This window comes from Heterocephalus glaber, unplaced genomic scaffold, assembly GCF_053883595.1.
Source record: "Heterocephalus glaber isolate CG9 unplaced genomic scaffold, H.glaber_assembly_v1.0 deba00000331, whole genome shotgun sequence".
Taxonomy (NCBI): domain Eukaryota; kingdom Metazoa; phylum Chordata; class Mammalia; order Rodentia; family Bathyergidae; genus Heterocephalus; species Heterocephalus glaber.
The window spans coordinates 36,146,755-36,169,634 of NW_028258142.1; the positions used below are offsets into that span (position 1 = coordinate 36,146,755).

Sequence of the window (22,880 nt, forward strand, 5' to 3'; positions counted from 1 at the left end):
TGTCAATCTCACTCCCTAGTCTGTTCCAGGGGATATTTTATATTTTTAGCTCTGTTGTCCTTGAGGGTGAGTGGTGGAATAACTCATTTTGCTTTTGTCTTAAATCCTCTTTGGTATCCAGTATTGGATTAGACACATAGTATTTGCTCAGTAAAAAGTCTACAATATTGATTATTTTGACTATTTTCTATACTACTTTTAACAGTCATTACTTCCCACCACTGATGCATTTAGATGTAGTCTTTTGGCAAATTACCTAGGCATATAAAATACTTAGAGATGGCTTTCAGGTCCCTTGGCCTTTTCCTTTAGCTAAGTTATGCCTAGTTAGTTCTCTTAATCTTCTGTGTTCCACTTCTTGCCTTTTAATTTTTTACAATCTAGAGATGACAGCACCTTGGATAATTCAAGGGAAACATTTGGGGAAATGCCTGGGGAACAAGAGTGTGTAACCAACATGGGCTATGTGTTTGTGCAGGTTTTCCAGAATGACTGCATTCAATGCACAACATCTCAGAATGGAAACGCTCAGGGCAACCCGGGGACAAGTGTTGCTGCCTATCTCTGTCTCACCTTTGCTGTCTTTGGAAAGGATATGCTGGTCTGCTGTCTGTGAGGCACACTGATATCCATTCCATCACCTGAAGGAGTTGGGAATGTCGCCATCCAATCAAAACACTGAATATGGAAAAAAGAAGATTCCTACCAAAGTTTTTAAAACAATAGAATCTATTTCTATCACTACAACATGGTCAGTGGGCCCACATAATTTTCAGGTGGCAGCAAAGAAAATAAGTACATATCTATGCATGCCCTATTGTGTAACTTTCCTCCCACTTCATATGATCCCTAGGCTGAACCATGTGTTTTTAATCAAGCAAAATTCCCCAGTGGATTGAATAGTCCTTCCAAATTCTATCTGCTATACACAAATGGAAAGGGAACAAGAAGCGCCTTTGAGAACAAGAAATCAAATGGAGCACAGAGAAACTAGGCAGAACACATTGAAACCCCATTGCAAAGTTTCTCAAGCTACATGGACTGTACTGCATGTACAATCCTTGTTCCTGGGTCAACAACAGGTCATTACCAATATAGGAGAACAGGAAGAGCCTGGACAGTATCAAATGTTTTAACACTAGTACTCCTATCAATGGCTGCTGAATTCCTCAAGGGCTAAAGCCACCCTTTGACTAACATCTACACAATAGGTCTGCATGTAAAGGAAAAGGGAGATACAATGACACAGGAAACAGACACCTAACCTCGACTTGTGCAGCCTGAGCTATCAGCCTTTGCATTTTTACTTCCCACAGTGTGATCCTGGGCAAGCTATTCAATCTCTCAGAGCCTTGGTTTTCTTATTTATTAATTGGAATAAATCATTGATGTCATACCCATCTCCCAGGCTAATTAGGAAGCATATAAAATTATAGCATTTTGGAACTGAAAATGACTTGGTTGATTCTCACATTCTGCTGTGACAGATGACAAAATTGAGGTCCAGAGGTATCAACATTGAATAATAGAATTGACAGTTAAGAAGGAACAGTAGAGACTGTGAACACAATCAAAGCCATGGAATGTTTGAGCTAGAAATGACCTGGGAGGGACTGGCCTGGTATAGCATTACAGTGAGGAAATGCAGTGAGTCCTGGAGAAGTGGAAGAATCAGGGGACTGGTGAGAGAACTGGGTTCCCACTTGGGTGTTTGACCCTTTCTGTCATCTGGTCCAGGAGAGGTGAGTGATGTGCAAGGGTTTTGAAAAATCTGAATTTTTTATATCAGTTAGGTTCACTAGAGGAACAGATCTAATATAACATATATATGTGATATATAAAAGGTTTACTAAGAAGGCTTACAGTGGCCGCCTGTGGAATCAGGGGTGGAAGAATGCAAACTGGCTGTGTGCAGGCTGGAGAGTCAGAGGATTCAGTTGAAGGCCAAAGGCCTGGAACTCACTGCAGAGGAACGTGTAAGTCCTTGTTGGAAAGCCAAAGGGCCTGCATTGGAAGGCTGAAGAGTCTGAGCTGAAAGCCTGAAGGAACTAGAGATGAGTGTCCAAAGACAATGGCAAAGAGCAGAGTCCCCCAAATAAGCAAAAAGGATGATTTCCTCCTTCTTTCCTTTTATATTCTATCCAGGATACAAGCTTACTGGTTGGTGCCCCTCTCCCCTACATCTGGGGTGCATCTTCCCTCCTCAGTTTACAGCCTGTTTGTTACTCATCCATAGACACACATAGAACTATCCTCCTCTAATCTTCTAGGCGTTCCTTAATCTATTCAAATTGACACATCACAATTAACAATCACATCTGTGCAGAGATTACTTAAAGAACTAAGTATTGTTGATGTGCATTTCAAATTTTTTATGTAATTTTCACAAACATCTCACAATCCAGAATTTCTCACAGTCTTCCTATTACCCATTCTGGACTTCCTTTGGGCTCCAGTGTGACCTAAATGTGGTGTAAGATTTGGGCAAAGTTTTGCAGGAAAATTTGTCCCAGAGTCCTGGATGGTGTGCTAGTACAGAAGTCTCTGCTAACATGATGACAAAGAGCTTCAACTTATGAGTTCTACCTAGTATTTATTATGTGCTGCCTTTTCAGTGTGAGGTGCCACAGAAATGCAGAGGTGAGCTTTTTGTATTTTAGGGCACTCAGAGATGTGTTAATATGAGAGAAGCGGGCTGGGATATATAGAACAATGAGCTAAAATCCCAAGCAGACCTCAAAATGTGCTAGCATAGAGGTAGAGTATTAAAGGAGCATGGCAGTTGAATATGCTAATTCTGAATAGTCTGTTCTTTGATGGCTTTATGACAGTATTGAAATTTATAATGAATCTTGAAAATTGAGTGGATAATAAATGGAAACCAGAAACAGTTAAAGGAAAAAGAGAAAAGATCAAAGTATTAAAATCAAGTGGGATGCACCTCTGCTATAGGTTTGATTTTGAGTATTTTCCAAAGGCACAGGTGTTAAAGGCTTGGTCTCCAGGGTAGTGTGACTGGGAAATGGTGGAACTTTTAGGAGGTGGAGCCTGTGTGAGGCTCCTAGGCTACCAGGCATGTGCCCTTGAAGGCACTCCCTTATTTCTCATTTGTATCCTGGCCACAAGGTGAGCAGATTGCTCTACTACACTCTCTGCCATAGCCATATAGCATTCCCATCAGAGGCCTTGAGCAATGGCTGCCCCCAATCTTTGATTGGAAATTCCAAAACCATGGGTCAAAATAAGCCTTTCCTCTTTATAAGTTAATTATTTGGGGCTAGTTTGTTATAGCGATAGAAATCTCAGACAATATTCAAATGTTAAGTCTTCTTGCAAAGCTATAGTTATTATGACCACAGTCATGGATGGAGATCAGGATAAAGAGCCAGAAACAAACCCTTATATTTTCTGGAATCCTGATATAAATGGCCCTGTAGATTCACAGAATCCAGAATGATGGATTGTCCCATTCTTGTCATGGAGACAACTGGTTAATCTATATGGAAAGAAAATAAAATTGGACATTAGAGCCCTATTTCATGCAATGAGCATCATGTCAGGTAGATTAAAAATCTAAATATGGAAAGCAAAGAAAAGTGTTTTAAAGAAAATGTTGTCATGAAATAATTGGGAATTGCAATTAAACTATAGTGAGATACAGTTTCTTGCCTGGGACATTGGCAAACATTTTATTTTGACACTTCCAAGTACTGGTAAAGACACAAAGTAATGGGAACTCTCATTTCCTGTTAGTGGAAGTGTACATTAATATTCTCTAATTTATATAGACGCTTGTTTTCTAGTAAAGTTGAAGATGTACATTTCCTATATTCCTGCAGTTCTTCTTATAGGTTTTTCCCTCCATTAATACACCCAGGGAGGTCAAGGAGACATGTGTATGAATCAATACATAGTGTAAAACTGGAAATAACCATCAAGTCTATCAAAAGGCATTGTGTAAACTGTGGAATGCTTCTGCAATGGAGTGATATAGAGCAGTGCAAATGAGCCAGATGATACACATAGATCCAGTTCATAAATTAGGTCCAGAGGAAATAGCTGGTGAGAGAGGTTTGCCTGAGACCTAGAAATAACAGAGTAACAAATCAAGGGGAAAACAGTGAGGGCTGTGTTTTTGTAGAGAAGCTTTTGGAGGGCATCATGTTTATGATATGATCTGCATAGGTTTCTCTCAGGCATACATGTCCATTGGATGCCTCAAATGTTGTTAGAGGAAAGGTACTATGTGTTTTTTAAAAAAAAAACAATCTCTTTCTTTGTCACATATTGAGTTCTTGGCATAGAGTAAATTCTCAATACTGTATTTTAAAATGAATGAATAATGGCAAGAACCAATTTTGCCTTGCTTTGTAGAATGAAAGACAGAGTGAATACAGAGTGTTCTTCAGTGCAATTCTCATTGCATGTACTTCCTGGCCAGACGACCTCTAATTTTCAGCCTGGGTCTTGACAGAGTGAAATTGCTTACTGGGTATATCCTTTGGGCCACATTTATGGGATGACCACATTCTTGAGATTTTTCCTCTCTTCCCTGTTGCTTTTAAAATATCTGCTGTCCAGACTTTTCTAAATCTCACCCTATGTTCATCTGGCTGTTCTTTTGTATACTTTACAATGAACTAGTAATTGTAAATACAGAGATTTCCTGAGTTCTGTGAGTTGTTGAATCCAAGGACACTGTAGGAATTTCTGAATTTGTATCCAGTTAGTTAGAAGTGCCAGGGGATGCCTGGGTCTCAAAGTTGGCCTTTGAAATGAATTAGTCTTGTGGAACTGAGCCTTAGCCTGTGGGGTCTTTTAGAACTCTTAGTGGTTAGTGTCAGAATTGAACTGAATTGTAGGACACCCAGTTAGTGTTGGAGTGCATCGAGGTTAAGTAATCTCTCAATGATTCAATCAGTGTACATATATTATTTAGTAAATTATACATGTAGGAAACTCTGCCAGGTACATTGTGGGGCAGAGTAGGAATAATAATAATATAATAATGACAATGATTGTGACAAATCTTGACTAGAGAATTACATAGAGGGTTTTCACATATTTTGACCCTTTCCATCCTAAAACCAAAATCGGAATATTATAGTTTATGAGGCTTACAGGGCCAACAAATCACAACTTTTGTGTGCATACATTTTATCAATAATGAATGTTTCCTTTCTTAAAAAATTGTGGCCTTAAAGGACCTCCTGACTTGCACCCTAGTTATAGGATGCCTGAGGTCTTATATAATCAGATATTGCTGCCACACAAAATCTTGTCATCACCTTACAAATTGTTCTTTCTAGATCTTCCTTGCATTTGGTAATTTTCAATTTTTCTGTTCTTATGTTGCCTCCTATTTCTAAGTCCCTTTCTAAGAGTCTTTCTACTACCCAGAAGGAATCACAGGGCTACCATCTGACTGGGTCAGAGACTTGGGAACTCTTTCAAAGGCCTCATAAAGGCAAGAGAGAATCCCTTCAGCAGAAGTTAAATCATAGCATTTTACTTTTATTAGATACTTACTATCATTTCCCCCCTCCTTTTGCTGCCATGAAAATTGAGAAACTAGGAATCCAATTACAAAGTCAAGATAAAAAGGAAAGATAGTGAAACATTTTAATTGGATGGCAGAGACTCTGATTCCCATTGCCTGCTTCATGCAGTAGGCATCATAGCAGCCCTGTGGGGATCATGGGAGACAGCAATAGTAAGGTGACAGAAGGAAAAAAGAACTCACAAGAGAGTGTTCCAATCAGCAAGGGACCAACCAGGCAGCACCCTAACCTTCTAGCATCATTGATGACCTTTGGCCCACTTGAACTAAAATACTAACTGGCAGAATATAGTCCAAATAAAGACCCACCTCATCCATGGTGGTGATTTCAAATGGAGATTCTCAGAGCAGGGAGAGAGGCTATTATTAAGCAAACTGCAATTAATTAAGGTAGCTTTGGAATGCTGTCCTTAGAGTTTGGTTAAGGCTTCACTTATGAAAACCAAAGAGAAACAAAGGTTTTAGTAGCATGGAAGGAAAATACACAAGGTATTTACTTGAATAGGAGCAGTAAAGTCATCCTATGATGGAGCTCACTACCTGGGCTGTTCAGATTTATGTTCTGTGTCCAGTTGTCCAGTTTTCTGGCCACCAGCTATAGCCAATTCATCAGAATTTCAAAGCAGAGACAGTGGTTCTGGAGGACTCAAGTGACAAAGAAAGATCTATGAAAGGCCTGATTTAATTGCTACTGAGGAAGTGGGAAGACTTCGAAGTTCCAGCTCTAGAACTAGTTCCACTTCTAGAAGTCAGTCTACAATTCTCATGTTTCCCCTGAGGATGAAGGCTGAGATTCAGAGAGTCATCAGTTACTGGAACACACCATCATGGGAAGGTCTTGGAAATGAGTATTGCTTGCCATATTTGGCTCATCCCCAAGTCCTGCTTGGCTTTTCTTCTATGTTAAGAATGATTGTGTCTCTTCATCCTAAACAGTAAGATTCTGGCACAAGCACACATCTTTCTTCTGCAGAACATTAGCAGTAATCTCTTGGGCTTCTGGTTGCTCTCAAAGACGTAATTCACATTTCAGCCAAAGTGACTCCTCACAATGTAAGTTGGCTTTTGCTCCTTTTTTCTCAATTAAAATTCTACAGGGCCCGACATGGATTGGCCCTTGTTCACATCTCTGACCTTGAATTTAAACTACATTTCCACCTCACGCCCTACCCAGCTAAATGGACCTGTTGTATCTCATTTCTGGGGAGTCTCCCTATTATTCCTGCCCCCCAGAACTCTTCCCTTACTTTCCTTCTTATTTTTTCAGATCTCAATTTAAGCGTCTTTTGTCTTCAGTATCTTACCTGGTTACTGTGGCCTCATAGGATTGGCAGCTATTCACAACTGCATTCATTTAGGGTGTTTTTGTTTTAGTTAACACCATCAAATCTCATTATTCATGGCAGCTCCATTGTATAAAGTTGCCATAAATTCTGAATTAGTGAATACAGAACCATTGCTCTGAGGGAAATGTATGATTAGTTTCCTACAAGCCTCAGGTCATATTTTCATCAACCAACTGAAGCACAACCTTGTTTTATGTGTGCTTCTGTTTAAAGAAATCTTATTGAATATACATATTGTTAATTCAGTAACATTGAACTCATGGCCAGAAGCACTGTAACTCTAGCCTGAATGAAGTCTAATAGGTATTTTCTCTATAAGGTATATCACATCCTTCTCACACTTAGGAACATTGGACAGCAGTTCAACTTTATACTTGGTGCCATTTTAAACAGTTAATTCACCAAGGAAATACACAAAAATTAGAACAGTGTGGCATCAAGTAGAACATGAAGGGCTCTCTTGCTTACAGTGTGAGGGCTGAAACAGTAGTGTTGTCTTGTTAGATCTCATTTGGGGGACTGTGTATCATACAACTCTACTTTTCACACTGTAGAATTACAAGTACATTTTAATGAGTAGGCAAAATTGTAAGTATAGAATTGGTAAATAATAAAGATCAACTCTATTTTATCCTCCACTGGTAGAACATCTATGAAGGTTGTTTGGCCTTTGCTTTACATTTGAGCCACAGCACCTAATAGTGCCTAGAAGGTGGTAGATGCTTTAAAAATAGATGTTCAGTGAATAAACAAATATGAGGAATGCCTGAGAATGTATATTGAAATGACACAAAATCCTTCTAAACCCCCCTTGAATTCTCTGTCAGAGGGAAAATTCTTGTATGGGTAATAGGGGGATGACTCAGTAGAGTTATTTAAATCTTCTATGGCATCAGAACTAACATTGTTATGGGAGTGTCTCACCCATGATCTAATCCTTCATTGACTACATGTATTCACAGAATGAACCACTGCTTGGGGTCACAGGTTGTAAGGATTGGCGTCACCATATCCATGCATAAAGGAACTTTAGCTCCAGGTCTCTGACTTCCAAATAATTGCTCCTTTCCCCATGGCACAGAACTCCCTTTCTGACAAACATAGAGTTTGTAGGTGAACTTTATACTTCATTATTTATTCTGCCAATTATTGCTGATGAAGGCACTTCTAATTCAGAATCTTTTTATTCTAATCTTAAGCACTAAATTTCTTTAGGACCCAGAACTCAGAAATGAACTTTGAATTACCTCAGTTAGTAAGACTTTTCCATTAGCCATTCCACAGTGGTTTTTGAGGACTTGATTATTCCTGTTTTTATTTCAGATATTCCAGTCTCATAGTCAGGGCAACCAATTCTCTGATCTCTCAGGAACTTTCTCACCTCATTTTATCTTCACAGACTCTGGGATAAAGTAGGGTGGATGCTTGTATTTTCATTTGACAGATGGGCCAGTCTTGTACTTCTTAAAACTACTAGAACGAATGAGATAACACATGGAAGAGCCCTCCACCAGCACACAGTAGTTTCTGATGCTTAAGCCAACAATTATTCAAGGTCATACTAGCAAAATAGTGAGAGGTGGTTTTCTTCCTGTCATGCAATTGCTCCTGGACAAGCCAAATTTAGAGGATGCAGAATATATTCAGGAGATGCTAACAAAGGTAGTATGTTGGCTTCAGATCAAGAAGTCTAAGATAATTAAAGTATAATCAAAAGGAGTTTCCTTCCCAAGTAATCCTCATGACCTCCCAAGCCACCCAAAGCAACCTTTGTAGTGCCCACATGAGCCTCTGCAGAGGCCATATTCTAGTGTGTGATGGATGAATCTTAACACAATTCAGCCTTCTCATGTCTTCTCCATGCTTTATCACAATGACCATAGCTAGATTGACTTGCTTGGTTTACCTAGCACAGGAGTAGCCTTCATCTGTTGTCCTGGGATTATTATTAACAGTGCCCCATTTTACTCTCTGAAGTATCAACCTTTGCACAATAAAATTACATGGTCACTCAATCCAGAGACTTCCTCATCAATCTTGCTCATCCTGGAAACCAGTGTATTACCAAACTGCCAAAAACTTGCCTATGCCACACATTCTCTCTTTTTTTCTCTATCACCTGTTGCTGAAAATGCATGCCATGTTTTCCCATTTAATTACATTGTCTATAACTTTCTTTAAAATACACTGGCGTAGGCAGCATAATATGTGTGTATGTTCATTTTAATCTACACACTTGGCGTGACTGTGAGTATTTCTAATTCTTTACTCAGAAATATACATTCTAAATATGGTTAGTTAGCATTTGAAAACCCTTAATCAGAAACCATATCTCAAGAGGCACCTATTTTAAGTTTTCAGCTGTTTTTATTTCTGTTTATAACCAATGGCTTTAGAAATTAGAACAAAGAATGTTAGAAATTTTTTCATTGATGGCTAGAAGTATGGGTTTGGCTCGACTGTAGTAAAGGCAGATAAAGTCTAAACATCTAGAGAGAGTAATTTTCTTTTCACTTCAGAATGGGATCCTGAGGTTATGCCAAATGGGTCCTGTGTTTTTGCTCATGAGACCAGAGGGTTAAGAATCCCACCAGAACACTGCTGCTTTCACTTCAGGGCATATTTCATTCAAGGACTGAGGGATGGGGCCCTTATTGCTTATGGTATGTTGTGTGATTGTTCTTATACTTGCCTGCTAATAAATCTGTGTGTGCATGGCAGAATAGAGTACTACATGGAAGCCTGATCACCTGGTAAATTATAACCTGGAAGTGAGTTAGTAGAAAAACAGACCCATAGTCCTCTCATACCTCTGACTTTAACTTTGGAGGCTATCATCTACCATGAATAAGTAAATAATTGGCATGAATCCCGAGTATAGAGATGTGTTCTCATTTTCTGAAACTGCATTAATTCCTGACATATTGTATGCTCAGGAAATGCCTACTGGCCAATCAACTGACTGAAGGACCTAACCCATGAACCTCCATGTATTTGGACTATGAGACAAGGTAGAAGCCAGCTAAAGGAGGATGCTGAATTGCAGGTTATGGATTTAGATTTGGTGTTGCAGGACACTGGGAGCTACCACAGACAGTTAGTTATTGTTACATTTCCATGTGAAATATAGGGCCAAAGGAACAGTCTCCAAACATCTGTCTAGGGCTGAAGGCCAACACATATCCTCCAGATGTTACTCAGGAATCTATGAATGCACTCTTCCTGCACTATTGGCAATGAGGTAGTAGAGGAAAGGAGGCAAGGTCCAGGGGGAAAACTGATGAAATAAAAGAGACATTATAAGTCACATCTTCTGAGTGCAGTGGATTTATAGGTTCTGAATATTACACCATAAATATCAGCATCTTGGAATCTCAGAGTGAGAAAGTGCTCTTAGAGATCACCTGGCCCAACCCCCTGCCTAATGCAAGATTATTAACTATGGCAGGCTGATGTTAATAAGCATCCCCACTACTTCTCCTGGAAAGCTCTTTCCTTCTAGGGTCTCTCTCTCACGTTTTATATTCTGTTAGGTTATCGGCTAGAGGGCCTTTTCCAATTCAAATATCTTTTTAGTTTTCTTTTGAATTCACTTCTTTTAAATCTGTTTGGGTTTTTTTTGTTTGTTTTTTTGTTTTTTACAAATAAGGCAACACAAAGTGGGGCTGTCCAGGTAGTGACAGGTTGAGTCTTCTTTTCTACCTCTTATTTTTCTAATTAATCAATCCAGTTTCAAAGCTACACCTAGCAGACATTTGCCCTGTTAGGGTTTCTTTATCTACACATTCCCAAAACAGGCCTTATTATTTGTTTTTTTAAAAGCTGTTTTATAACTAGATTTTCCAAAGTTACAGCCTTTCTCATTCCAATCATCTTGGAGAGAAGGAGGCCAAAACATAGATTAAACCATTTTCTCCTCATTATCACCCCATTAAGCTTGCAAAGATGGTGTGGGCGCCTAGAGCTTCATCTACTTGTTCTGGCCAGGGAACCAGCAAGAGTTTAGCACTTTCTTCTGAAAGGAGCCATTTATCCAATGAGTCAGGAAGTGGCTCCTACTTTCCTGGCTGGAAGAAGAAACTCATAAGTGAAATACAGCAAAGTCTTGGCTCCTGAGAACCCGTGGGGGAGGGTGTCACCTGGCAAGGCAAGTTCTCCAGGCAGTTTAGGATGTCTTCTTTAGCCTTCAAAATTGAAAATAATTGTAGCTGCTTTGGAAGGAATTTCTAAATTTTCATGTCTTCTTAGATACATAATACTCAGCATGAGTAGGTTCTTTCTTGATTATGAGGTTAGAGAATTTTTATTGACATCAGCTCCACTGCCTTAAATAAATGTCCTAACATGCAAGACCGGGGCTTACACCCGGAATGAAAAATGCTTTGCATTCTTATATCTGAATAAAGCAGTTTTTATGCCTTCTTTTCTAATGTAGTTAATTATTCTATCTTCAATATGATGTCCCTCAAAAGGATCCATCTCATGTATACTCATGATTTAAATGAACCTCAAAATAGTTATGGTGGGTGAAAGAGGAGAGAAAGAGAGAAAAAGAGGCGGTGGGGGAAGAGGAGAAAAAGCAAAAGATTTACACTGTGTGGTTTTGTTTGCATAAAACCTAAAGAAGCCAAGTCACCTGTAGTGACAGGAAGTAGAATAGTAGTTACCTGGAGCAAAGGGTAAGCTGGAAGAAGGAGTGGCAGGACTGGAGGGAGGAATTACCAAGCGGCATATGTAACTTTGTGGGGAAGTAAACATTCATTCTTTTGACTGTGGTGATGGTCTCAAGGATGTATTATTTGCAAAAATGTAAATTGCATATTTTAAATAAGTGCAACTTATTTTATATTAGTTATACTTCCATTAAGCTATGTAAAAATGCAGACATACATAAAACTGTCCGTATATTCTCTCAAATTCTTGTGGAAGCACTGTGTGAAAGGAAGAAGGTGATTACTAAGGAGAGAAGAGGTGGATGGAGGAAGGTAGAGCGGGTGCTTTCCAGGTGGACTGTCCTCAACTAGGAGGTGCTGGTGGTGGTGCACCTGTCTGTGGCATGAGGAGCCCAGGTAAGAATGTGAGGCACGGGCCAGGGATTTAGCTCAGTGGTTTTGCCGCCTGCTGTGCAAGCACAAGGACCCGAATTCGATCCCTGGTACCAAAAAAAAAGAATGTGAGGCACCACCACTGTTTCCCAAGTGCGAGCTCTGCCACAGGCATGCTGTCAGCACTTCACAGGTACTGACACAGTACTCCTCTTGGCAACCTCATGAGGTGAAGAGACAAAGGTGTTTTTTGTTGTTTCTGTTTTTTCCCTATTTACGGATAAAAGGAAAAGAGAGATTAAGGCAATGTGTTGTATATGTGAAGGGTTACCTAAAAAGGGAGTCAAAAAGATGGTTTCCAAAGTTCTATGACTTTTTAAAACAAGACAGACTCACAGAGATAAATATATTTTTTTGGCATAGTGACCAAAATGCTTAAGGACCTTTTATTTTAGTTTTGGGTAGGAGTGATGGGAATTTGGCAACTACAACTACCATGATAGAAATTGTCACAAGTTTTTAAAAAGAGTAATCGATGAGACAATTCTCATGTACAAGGAACATGTGGCTATTGCATGCCATTCCCCAAATACTCCCCCACTCCCTCCCCGTGGCTCTACTGGTTAGTGTCCACAGCATTCTTCACAGAAGAGTAAGAGGAAATTCTCATTGAATAGGCAAAACAAAATGCAATTGCTCTTTGGATTCCTAATAGGTAGACTTTCAACAGAAGGCCATGCCTCTGATTGAATTTTTATTTTAGGTCTTCTATTTATCACTGATTACATACAAATCATGAAGCTAACAATGCAGCATTGACCAGGTCTCAAGGCACAAAAGCAAGGCAAGCTACATGCAACAGAATGTGGTACAAAGCAGAAACATTCCCTTTGCCTTAAATTATTAGTTTTTGTAAGAAGAAACCGAGACTAACGTCAGAACCTGTTATGTATCTTTGTAGTGCATTGTATACCACCATGTGCAATAAAATATTATAGTTCTCATTTTATAATTGGGCTCAGTCGATCTCAACAGACACTTTATTAAGTTAAACTACCATTCCAAATATTATTATTAATAGGTGTAGATGTTGGGTGGGCTTAGTACATAGCTCAGTGCCTGGCACCCAATAAACACTTATTAAATTAATGAATGGAGTCAAGATCCTGTTGCCCAGAATAAGCACAATCAGTCATGCGTTACTCTGTTATTCCTTTCTGACAAGGCGCATTAAGGATTGGCATGTTGTGGATTGCATAAGCTCCTTTTAAACATGAAGCAAGAATTTATACCCTTTGAGTCTCTCATTGTGCCTAGCACAGGACAGTGCTCTTCTGAGCCTTTAATAGAGATTTATGGGTTAAGTGAATACAATTTACTGAGTCCACAATTTTTCTCAAGACCAGTTCTGGGACAGATCCCCTGTTATTTTCTATGTGTATTGGAGAATATAAATTACACTGTCATTATGAAATAAATGGCATTATACTATGCTTTGGATTTCATGAAAATGCCTTTAAAAGTTCCTTTTAGATAGTTTCTCCTTGCATGATGTCTCTTTCCTGTACTTCATCCTTCCTACCATGGTGAAGCCAACGGTCACTCTTAGAGATGACCAGTCACTGGTCTACTGCATTGTGTAGCCACTGCTATAAATAAGGATTTTTTTTTTGCCTCTCTCTAAATATTTTCATCTCTCAGTTCCAGACCACTCTGCTTGATCCTCTGAGAAGGCAAATAATTTCTTCTGTCAATGGATACGATTCCCCAGAAGATATTGATGCATTTGGGAGTATAATTTGGCTGAGGCAGGAGATAACCTGAAACCACAAGCTGCCCTAAACACTCTATTATGAACAAAGAGAAAAAAGCTGAATTGAGTTGGAGAAAAGTCTTGCCACATGATAAATTGCCAGACCCTGTGTAACTCAGGAGGTTTCAGCCCATTCACCCCAGCTGCATTTTTATGAATTCTTGAGGAAAGAACTTTGAAATGGAAAGCCTCATAGTCAGGATTTGAATGGTTATGTTTGCTCCCACAGGTGGTCCAAATCTTGAGGAACAGGGCTGGGAAGTTTGTTGTGCTAATGCCCCTAGGCCCAAGTCTATCCTGTTTGTCTTGTTCAAAATTGCATCATCTAAATGGATGCCATACTTTTATTCCAATTTAAGCTGTGGAATCATAGTTTTTCTGGCCAGGATGGCAGTTGTCAATATGGGTGAAGGCTTTGACTCAGCCATGTAAGTTTTTATACCTCTTTGGGTTTCTAATTTTTTTTTTTGAGTTATAGTTCTATTTTCCTAACTAAACCCACTCAACATCTAAACTTATTAATGTATTTGCCTCATTTCTTCTCTTCCACTATCTTGGAAGCCTCTCAAAAGAAGTTTCTAGAGATTCATACAGCACTTTGCTTATCAGTGGGCAAAGATTACATTTTTGAAACACAGAATTGATGGCCAAGAAGAAATCTAGTATGACGAAAACAGATAATTCCACCATGTTAGATGATTGGAATGTTATAGCAGCCCTTAACCTCTGAAAAGTTGTACAAGAGAGGTCAGAGTGCACACAGATTTGGAAGGGGCTAGCATTTATTCTCTACATGTAGTGAATCCTTCTAACCCACACAACTGCCATCCATAGGCAAAGATGGTGCCTCTTACTGTTAATTCCATGCACTGTCTGCAGAGGAGGAAGTCCAAATATGGCCTGAACTCCAATGTTTAGAAGAGATCACTTCATATTTATAGGTAAATGGTTATGTTTGGGATATGCCTTGGAAGATTAAAAAAAATACAAAACAAAGACTGCAGAGGTGGAGGGAAATAGATGAAACAAAAATGCTGGGATATTGAGAATCATTCAGGATGAATAGGGTAGTATGGAGGTATCCAATCATATTTTTGTGTATATGAATTATCAAATAATAAAATTTAGGTTAAAAAAAGAGAGAGATGATTACTACCTCATCAGCCTTAGAAACTGGCTGAGTGAAGAAAGAGGAGATTTCTGCTGCTAATTTGAATTTTTATGTACTTTTAAGATATTTTTTTCTGTATAAGAGGATATAGTAGGAATTTTCACTTTAGGTTTTACTCCCCAAATCTGAAGACAAAGGGAATAAGTGTCCATATATTCTAAAGAGGGAAGCCAAAACACCTGTGCAATACTTGGTAGGAAGTTGTGGGTTGAATTACCCTCTAGCCCCTGCTCCTACCAACAAACTATATGTTGAAATCCTAACCCCAGCTGCCTGTGAATATGACCTTATTTGAAAACAGGATCTTTGTAGATATAATCAAGTTAAGATGAAGCAATACTGGATTAGGGTTGACTCTAAATCCCATGACTGAAGTCCTTATAAGAAAAGGAAAGGAGGGCTGTGCCAATAGTTCGGCAGTAGAGCAATTGCCTAGCATGTGCAAGGCTCTGGGTTCAATCCCCAGCCCTGAAGCAAAAAAAAGTGCAACAACCTTGAAGAAAAGGATTGAACACAGAAGGAAATAGGCCATATGAAGTCAGAGAGATTGGTGCAATCCATTGACAAGCCAAGAAATTTAAAGGAGGGCTGGCAACCAGCAGAATCTAGAAGAGTTGTAGAATAGATTATCCCTCAGACTATCCAAAAGAAACCAACTCTGCTGATTTGATTTCAGATTTCTAGCCTCCAGAACAGTAAGAGAATAGATTTCTGTTCTTTAAGGCACCTAGTTTGAAGTAGTTTATTGTGGTAGCACTAGGGACCTACTGCAGTGACCAAACCTTGACTGGCCATCATTCACTTCGCTCCCTTACCTGACCAGGTAAGATGGGGCCTTATGAGACAGATGGTTGGGAAGAATTAATTTGTCTAATTGAGATTCTCTCCAAAAAAGAGAGGACATGAAGGTAAATATATAAAATATGATTATGTCTTCCACTTCCTCCTGAGCTCTGTGGGGAGGGTAAAAAGGTTTTATTAGGTAATCTAATATCTGAAAGTGAAATTGTTTACTAATATCTAAAAGTGACATGGAAAACTATGAACTTTGAGATATATCATCAAAGATGGAGAATGCTGGGGCCAGGGATTTAGCTCAGTGTTTTCATCACCTGCTGCGTAAGCACAAGGACCCAAGTTCGATCTCCGGTACCAAAAAAAAAAAATAATAATAATAATAATAAAAGATGGAGAATGCTGGGAGCAAGAGGAAAATTAATTTGGCTCCTGCTTTCACCCTACTTGGTCCAGCTGTCCAAGTAACCAATTATACTTGTTAGTCTTACCTACTCTAAAGCTTTTACTACTCTGCCTAGTGGTAAAACCTGTGTCATACATGTTTCTAGTTATTTTATCCAAATGACTAAAAGAATTTCAAGCACAGAAATATCTACCAATAATTTTATATAGTCATGCATTTTCATGTCTTTCTTTGGTTTTATGAAATACATCAAAGTTCCTTCTAATCATATACCTTTTGAAAATGTATAAAGCACTTCTGTGTTCCTAGGAGTGTGGTATGTCTAATTGTATCCTCATGACAATAACAGAAATTCAGGAAGACAGAGATTATAGCAGAGTTTTAGCTTAAGTAAGGGAATTTCAGAGAGATAGCTTCTCTAGCTAGTGAGTGGCAATGAAAAACTTGATCCAAGATATTATTATTTTAAACCCAATGTTGTCTTTATTTAACACACATTTTTTATAATTAGAAATAGCTTTGTTGAGAAGGTATAAGTGATAAATGGTGACTCTGGTTGGGAAAATAAAGATTTGCCTGACTATACCACATCTATGACTTCACATCTGTCTACAAAGTTTGACATGCTGTCATTCATGAAGTCTGTATCCTTGTTCTTGTGTCCTACTCTGTGTGGATGAGCATCTTGGCTTATCTTGTAAATTTCCCATTACGCAGTGACTAGGGCCATGGTTAACATTGTATGTCTAGCCCTCCTTAGGCCTTGGTAAGCAGGCACCATCATCACTCACACTGAGAAATGTTTCCTACCTCCAATCAGAAAACCATGTGCCCTGAAATGTACCCTCAAGCCTACTGATAAATTTCCCTGGAGCTGTTCATACTTTTTGCCTATGATCAGTTGCACAATTTCAAGCTCAGCAGACTAGAATTAGGGGTATGGATAGAAGTCAAAAAAAGAACATGTCTTGATGAAACACAAACACTCAGAATCACAATCAAGGTCTTTGCCCTACTGGCCCCAGGGAATGAGCTATGACATCAGCTATGTGTGCTTTCAAGCTCTCCACTCATTCACAAAGACTTATTCACCAAGCTGGTTCTGACCCAAGTTCAGTCACTGAAATCCAAAGTTATTTAATACATTGTGCCTCAATATTTTCACTTATAGAGTGAAAGTCATTTCCTATGTGCAGAGCTTTTTCGAAGGGGATTATTTATGTAAAGCACTTATCACTATAGGAAGCACATAGTACAACTTCAATAAATGGTGTTCATGGCAATAATAATAGTATTAATAAGTTAAAAGTATTACTTACATGTTATTATGTCACAAATCATGTGGCTTGAAATCTGATCTGGCTATCTTCCTGGTTGAGTTTGCCTGTTTTCTTTGGTTCCATGCAAATTTAATGAACAAAATCGCATTATGTGCTTCATTCTATCTTTCTTCCCAACAAGTAAACATTTATTGTTGGTCAAGCACTATGCTGGGTACTGTAGGAGTTACAAAGAAGAGGAAGACATACTTCCAGGTTTGTAGGAATCTCACAGTGGAGATGAGGTGTACACATATCAAACAGCTAGATAACAACACATTCTGGTAGCATCCCAGCAAAATGAAAAACAAACAAACAAGCAAAAACTAAAACAAACCTTTCCTGCCAATTCCATGAAATCTTGCCTGCCCTTATAAATTATCTGTGTTGTCAGTCACCAGCATTGGCCCCAAGGGCTCAAACAAACTTATACATAAATGGAAGCTTTATTGGGATTTGGTCTTTTGTATTAGCAGAGGGAATTGGAAACTGCAAATTGATGGTTATCTGAAGCTATGTTAGGGAGGAAGAAAATAATCATTGCAGTGACTTGGTTGCCCCAGCATATACACACACACACACACACACACACACAAACACACATGCACGCATGCACTAATCGTCTCTCTGAAATAAGCTCTCTCGCCGTTGTGCAAGAAATGTATACTTGTATGATCATTTTCATCACACTGTGCCTCATAACAAAGAAGAAATGCTACCTTGCCAAAGGAAATGGGACACTGGCAATCAACATGTCTCTTTAGACCTTGCCAAAGAGCCACAACTGTAACAAAATAAACAAATAGATCATCAAAACATTCCTTTTCCATTTTCTTTTGCTTGTCTCCTTTTCTTTCTTTCACTTTGAATGCTCCATTAGAATGTAGAAGATTTCACAGTTTTCTCCAGCTCTGGAAAAATCGTTAGGCCCTTCTGCTGGTTGGCTTTGGAAACATTTGGAACAAATTATCTCTACTTTTGGAATCTGAATAAAGGAATGTGAGCCTCACTGGAGAAATGTGAAATCTAGGGCGGGATTTGCAAAATGGTTTAAGGTTTACTTTTGCACACATACTTTTTTCAAGTTTGTTTGGGTTTGGAACATATTATAAGAAAAATAACAAGACTTGCAATGTGCTTTCCATAATTCCTTTGCTCTTCATAAAAACCACTTGGCCCCTCCCCCGATGTTCCACCGTCACCTCTCAGTAGCTTCCATCCTTAGTGTTAAGCATGTGCTTCTTACATAACATGAAATCCACTAGTAAAGGGAAAAAAAGAGAAGAGATACTTTCTTAGGACTTATTCTAGACACCATCACAAATTTCATCCTTTTGTTATGCTACCAATGTCATGACATCTAAATATCCATCCAAGAAGCTGACGCAGGCCCTGAGATATTGTGGATCTCAGTTCTCAAGTGTCCTATCTAAGTCCAAGAGCAGCTGCATTAGAGGATAACTCAGGTCTTGAAAGGTTCTGACAGTACTGGCTTTTGACCTCTACTGCTTTTCGTGGAGGTGTCCCCCATTCCTGCCTCAGGACCCATGATTGATGTTTAGTAATAACACAATAGAGGGTCTATGAGGTTGAGAGATGACATAGATATCCTACCTGGGCCACAAGTATTCCCTTCCCACTTAGGATATTCTTCCTGGGGTTTCAGAGCCCATACTTCCTGCTCTGCAGACATCAGCACCTTGAAGATACAAAGGCCCTCCCTCACTTTCACAGAGGAAGCGGGAATCAAGAGCCAACTTATTAGGTCTGCAAAGAAGGAAAACTGAGGGTAGGGAGCAGAGAGTTCTGCCACTTTTATTTTAGGAGAGAAAAGTGCTTATGCAGCTAGATTTTTTTCCACCTTGTTCTTTAGTTGCCGAGAGAGTTATGGTGACCATTCCTGCCTAATTTTCGAGATGGTGTCTTCAACATTCTCTCCACTTATCCCTATGCAAACACAGGATCTTTCAAACCTTACTTGCATTTTCAGTTCAGTACAAAATATGGGCACAATAATATTTCTATAGTTTAGAAAGCCTCATTCAGAGGTTTCCTATAATCTCACCAAATCTGCTATTTATATATAACTCATCATTTCCTTCCCTTCTGTTACCCTACACCTTAGGTACAAATGCAGCACACCCAAACAATGACATCACAGAAATGCCTGGTCTAGCCCACAAACGGATGCACAGACAAAATGTAGACGAAATGTATAGAGTAGAATGTTATTCAGCTCTAAAAACAAATGAAATTCTGACACTTGCTACAGCATGGATGAACCTTAATGATATATACTAAATGAAATAACCCAGTCACAAAAGGACAAATATTATAAGATTATTATGATATATCTAGAACAGTTGAATTAATAAATACAGAAAGTAGAATAGAAGTTTCCAGGTTCTAGCATATGGGAGGGAGAGGGTATGTGTGCTATTTAGTGGGTAGGGAGTTTCTATTTGAGATAATGAAAAAATTCTGGAGACAGATATTGGTAATAGTTGCAGAACATTGTGAATGTACTTAATACCACTGATATACTTAAGGTAGTTAAAATGGTAAAGTGTTTTATGTATGTATTTTAAAATGGGCCTGAGCCATTGATTTTTCAGATCTTTATTACTAGAAAAATAGCTTAAATGCACACTGAAATACATGAATTACATTATGGATGCTACTAAGTAGGTAAAATAGCTCATAATAGAAAATAGGGATGTTTAGAACCTTACCTAAATCTGGGACATTTTAGGTAGAACATATTTTATTATGAGTAAGAACAGGAAACAGCATTTTCTGCTATCAGAAATTTCCCAATGAGGGCAGACAGGCACTATACATATACATATACATCTATCTATCTATCTATCTATCTATCTATCTATCTACTATTTAAAATGCAGAGAAATTACCTCTTGCTCTGCCATTTCCTGCCTGCTGGAAGGAAAGCCAACTCTCTTTGTTTCTGCTTTCTGCCCTAATCCCCAGGTAAAGCTTTCCACTAATATCTAGACTGGAAAGCAAGGTTGAAGTGTGAGGCATCAGTAAGGCTTCCTGCATCTGGGCAGGAAATTTGTAATGCCTGCCCTGGGTCTGCCTGTCCAACTTGCATCCTGGAAGAGGTGTGCCTAGAAGATCTGCCTTCATGCCTTAGTACGGTGCATGGGCTCAGGATGCACATGGACAGTTGACCATTCCTCTCATTCACCCTGCTGTGGAGTGAAGTGTGACTGCATGAAGAATCTTGATTCTGCATGATTCCATGAGCCCCTGCTTTCTGCAAGTCTGAAGGAAATTACTGGGAGTAGAGAAATTACTAAAAAGAGGTTACTTGTTGGAGGGGCAAAGAAGTGGAAGGAGAGAAGCACTTTTGCTCTTCTCTCCAACATGACTCATATGGAGCTTGGAGTCCTTTCTTTTCTGTACCAGCACTTTCCTCCATATTTGGGGGTATTGATCATGTGAACCCAAAATTCAATAGAATCCTGCAATTTCACAATCAAAAGATGAAGTCTCCAAGAGAAAGAAAGAACCATTATTGATGAGCATCTGAGCCAAATCTTGGGACTAAGGCGCAAACTTGTTAAGAAGATGGATTTTGGTGGAAATGCCTAGAATAGAAAAACTGGTGTTTGGGAGCTTTACTCATATGCCATATATATTGGACAGAACATCTCTTATCTTTTTTCCTTTTGAGTAGGAAGAAGAAAACTATGGGTTAAAATAAATAGCACCACCTTGGCAGTTCCTTCTTTAATTTGGAAAAATGGTAAGAATGTGTGAAAGAAGGGCCCCACTAGGTGCATGGAGGCCTGGATCTGAATGTGGGCTCTGCCACTGCATGTGGCTCTGGTCGGTCACATCGACGCTTTAACATCAGCTATAAGCTAGAGCACTGTGGTAAACTCGAGTGTGTTTCAGAATCACTTAGACTGTTTTCTAAAAAAATATTAGTGCCTGAGCTTTCACCCCCATTTACTGATCCACACCCTGTTTTTGTGTATTGGGGTGGGGGTACAGTAAGATGCTGGTGAGTTAGAACAGTGGCTGTGCACATAAGTTACAAGAACAGTTTCCTTGATAAGTCAATATGCACCCCTTGGTTAGTCTTCACTGACCAAAATTATCATTTAGGTCATATTTAGTCCTAGTATTCCTAAGATTTTTAATAAAAAAAACAGAGACTGAAGACCATAGGGTCATTAAACACAACAATTATAAGGATCAAATGAGAAAATAATGCACATTGATGTCCTAGAAAATAATGCTACACAAATGTAGACAATTATCAGGGTTCCCATAATTCTGTGCATTATCCAAGTGGTTCATCAAATATTAACCAAATCCTCTTAGATTATAAATTCTGCAATGTAAGCCTAAGAAATAGAGTCTACACTTAGCACTTTTGGTTGTTTCTCCCGGGAACAGAATTTAACCATATAATGATCCCCTTGCTTATTTTTTAAGAATTAAAATGTGTATAAGTCACAAGAAGACAGTCTTTATGTGTGTATCCACTTCTCAGCAAAGTGGAGCCAGAGAAAACCTGTTATCTTTCCAAAACCTACCCATTTCCCTAACTTCAGAACCTGTGTTTCCTGAAAGCTTTCCTCATCTGAAGATGCATGTGTCACTGATATGGTCACCACGCTTTCTCCAGAGGCTGAGGCCCATCCTGTGCCTTAGCTCCTACAATGACTGAAAGTAGAGTTGTTAGTATGCTGCAAAGGGGGGATGTCTTTGCCTAGAATCCTTCATTTCCATTGAGCTAATGAGAATGCTGTCACCTAAATTTTCATTGTTTTAAGAGCAAGTGGAGGCTGACAGTTTCCTTTCAAGCTTGAATGATGAAGAGAAAACATTCCACGGCCTCATCTGGCTGGCTTGCTGCGAGGTAATGAGCCCTGTGCAGCACCCATCTCTGTTAGACTGGGATGACCTTATGTCTGGTAATGCATCAGGGAGGAGTGAAAAATGCACGGCAGGTCCTGCCAACAATTCCCGCAGGACGTGCTGAATGTGCCAAACAGTTTAGTAAATAGATCTCCAGTTACCATGTTGAAACATATTCTAACGTTATTGCAACAGAGAACGTCTCAATCTAAAGGTCATACTTTCCTTTGCAAAGATCCTGTGTGAAGGGGTTTGGGGGAGGGGGAGGCTGGAAGGGGCATGGTGTGGAGGTGAGGGTCAGGAGATAAAATATTCATAGCATTTTAAAACAAATTTCACAACCTTTTCTGGCTAATTGCATTCTACTCTCGGTCGGGACAGGGAATTTCATTTGCTGCCAGTCTTTGTTCCAAGACTTGCTGGAATTTGGGATAGAGTAACAGTCCCCAGGATGAGGGGGGCTGAAAGGGAGCTGAGCTTTGTCCTACAAAGGCTGGGAAGGTGTGAGGTGATGGGGTGAGACCAGGATGGA

The 22,880-nt window shown here is 39.2% G+C and overlaps 1 protein-coding gene and 1 long non-coding RNA gene across 9 annotated transcripts in view; one reads left to right on the forward strand and one right to left on the reverse strand.

The window, feature by feature from the left end:
• Slc14a2 (solute carrier family 14 member 2) overlaps positions 1-22,880 on the reverse strand; it is a 431,234-nt gene that overhangs the window by 307,756 nt on the left and 100,598 nt on the right. The gene's annotated exons all lie outside the window — the stretch shown is intronic.
• The window catches only part of LOC147830105 (uncharacterized), a 215,601-nt gene that overhangs the window by 160,921 nt on the left and 31,800 nt on the right, over positions 1-22,880 (forward strand). For all 5 annotated transcript variants that reach the window (XR_015443860.1, XR_015443861.1, XR_015443858.1 and 2 more), the window contains one exon: positions 22,264-22,349. This is a non-coding gene — a long non-coding RNA (uncharacterized LOC147830105). The remainder of the gene's footprint in view (positions 1-22,263; positions 22,350-22,880) is intronic.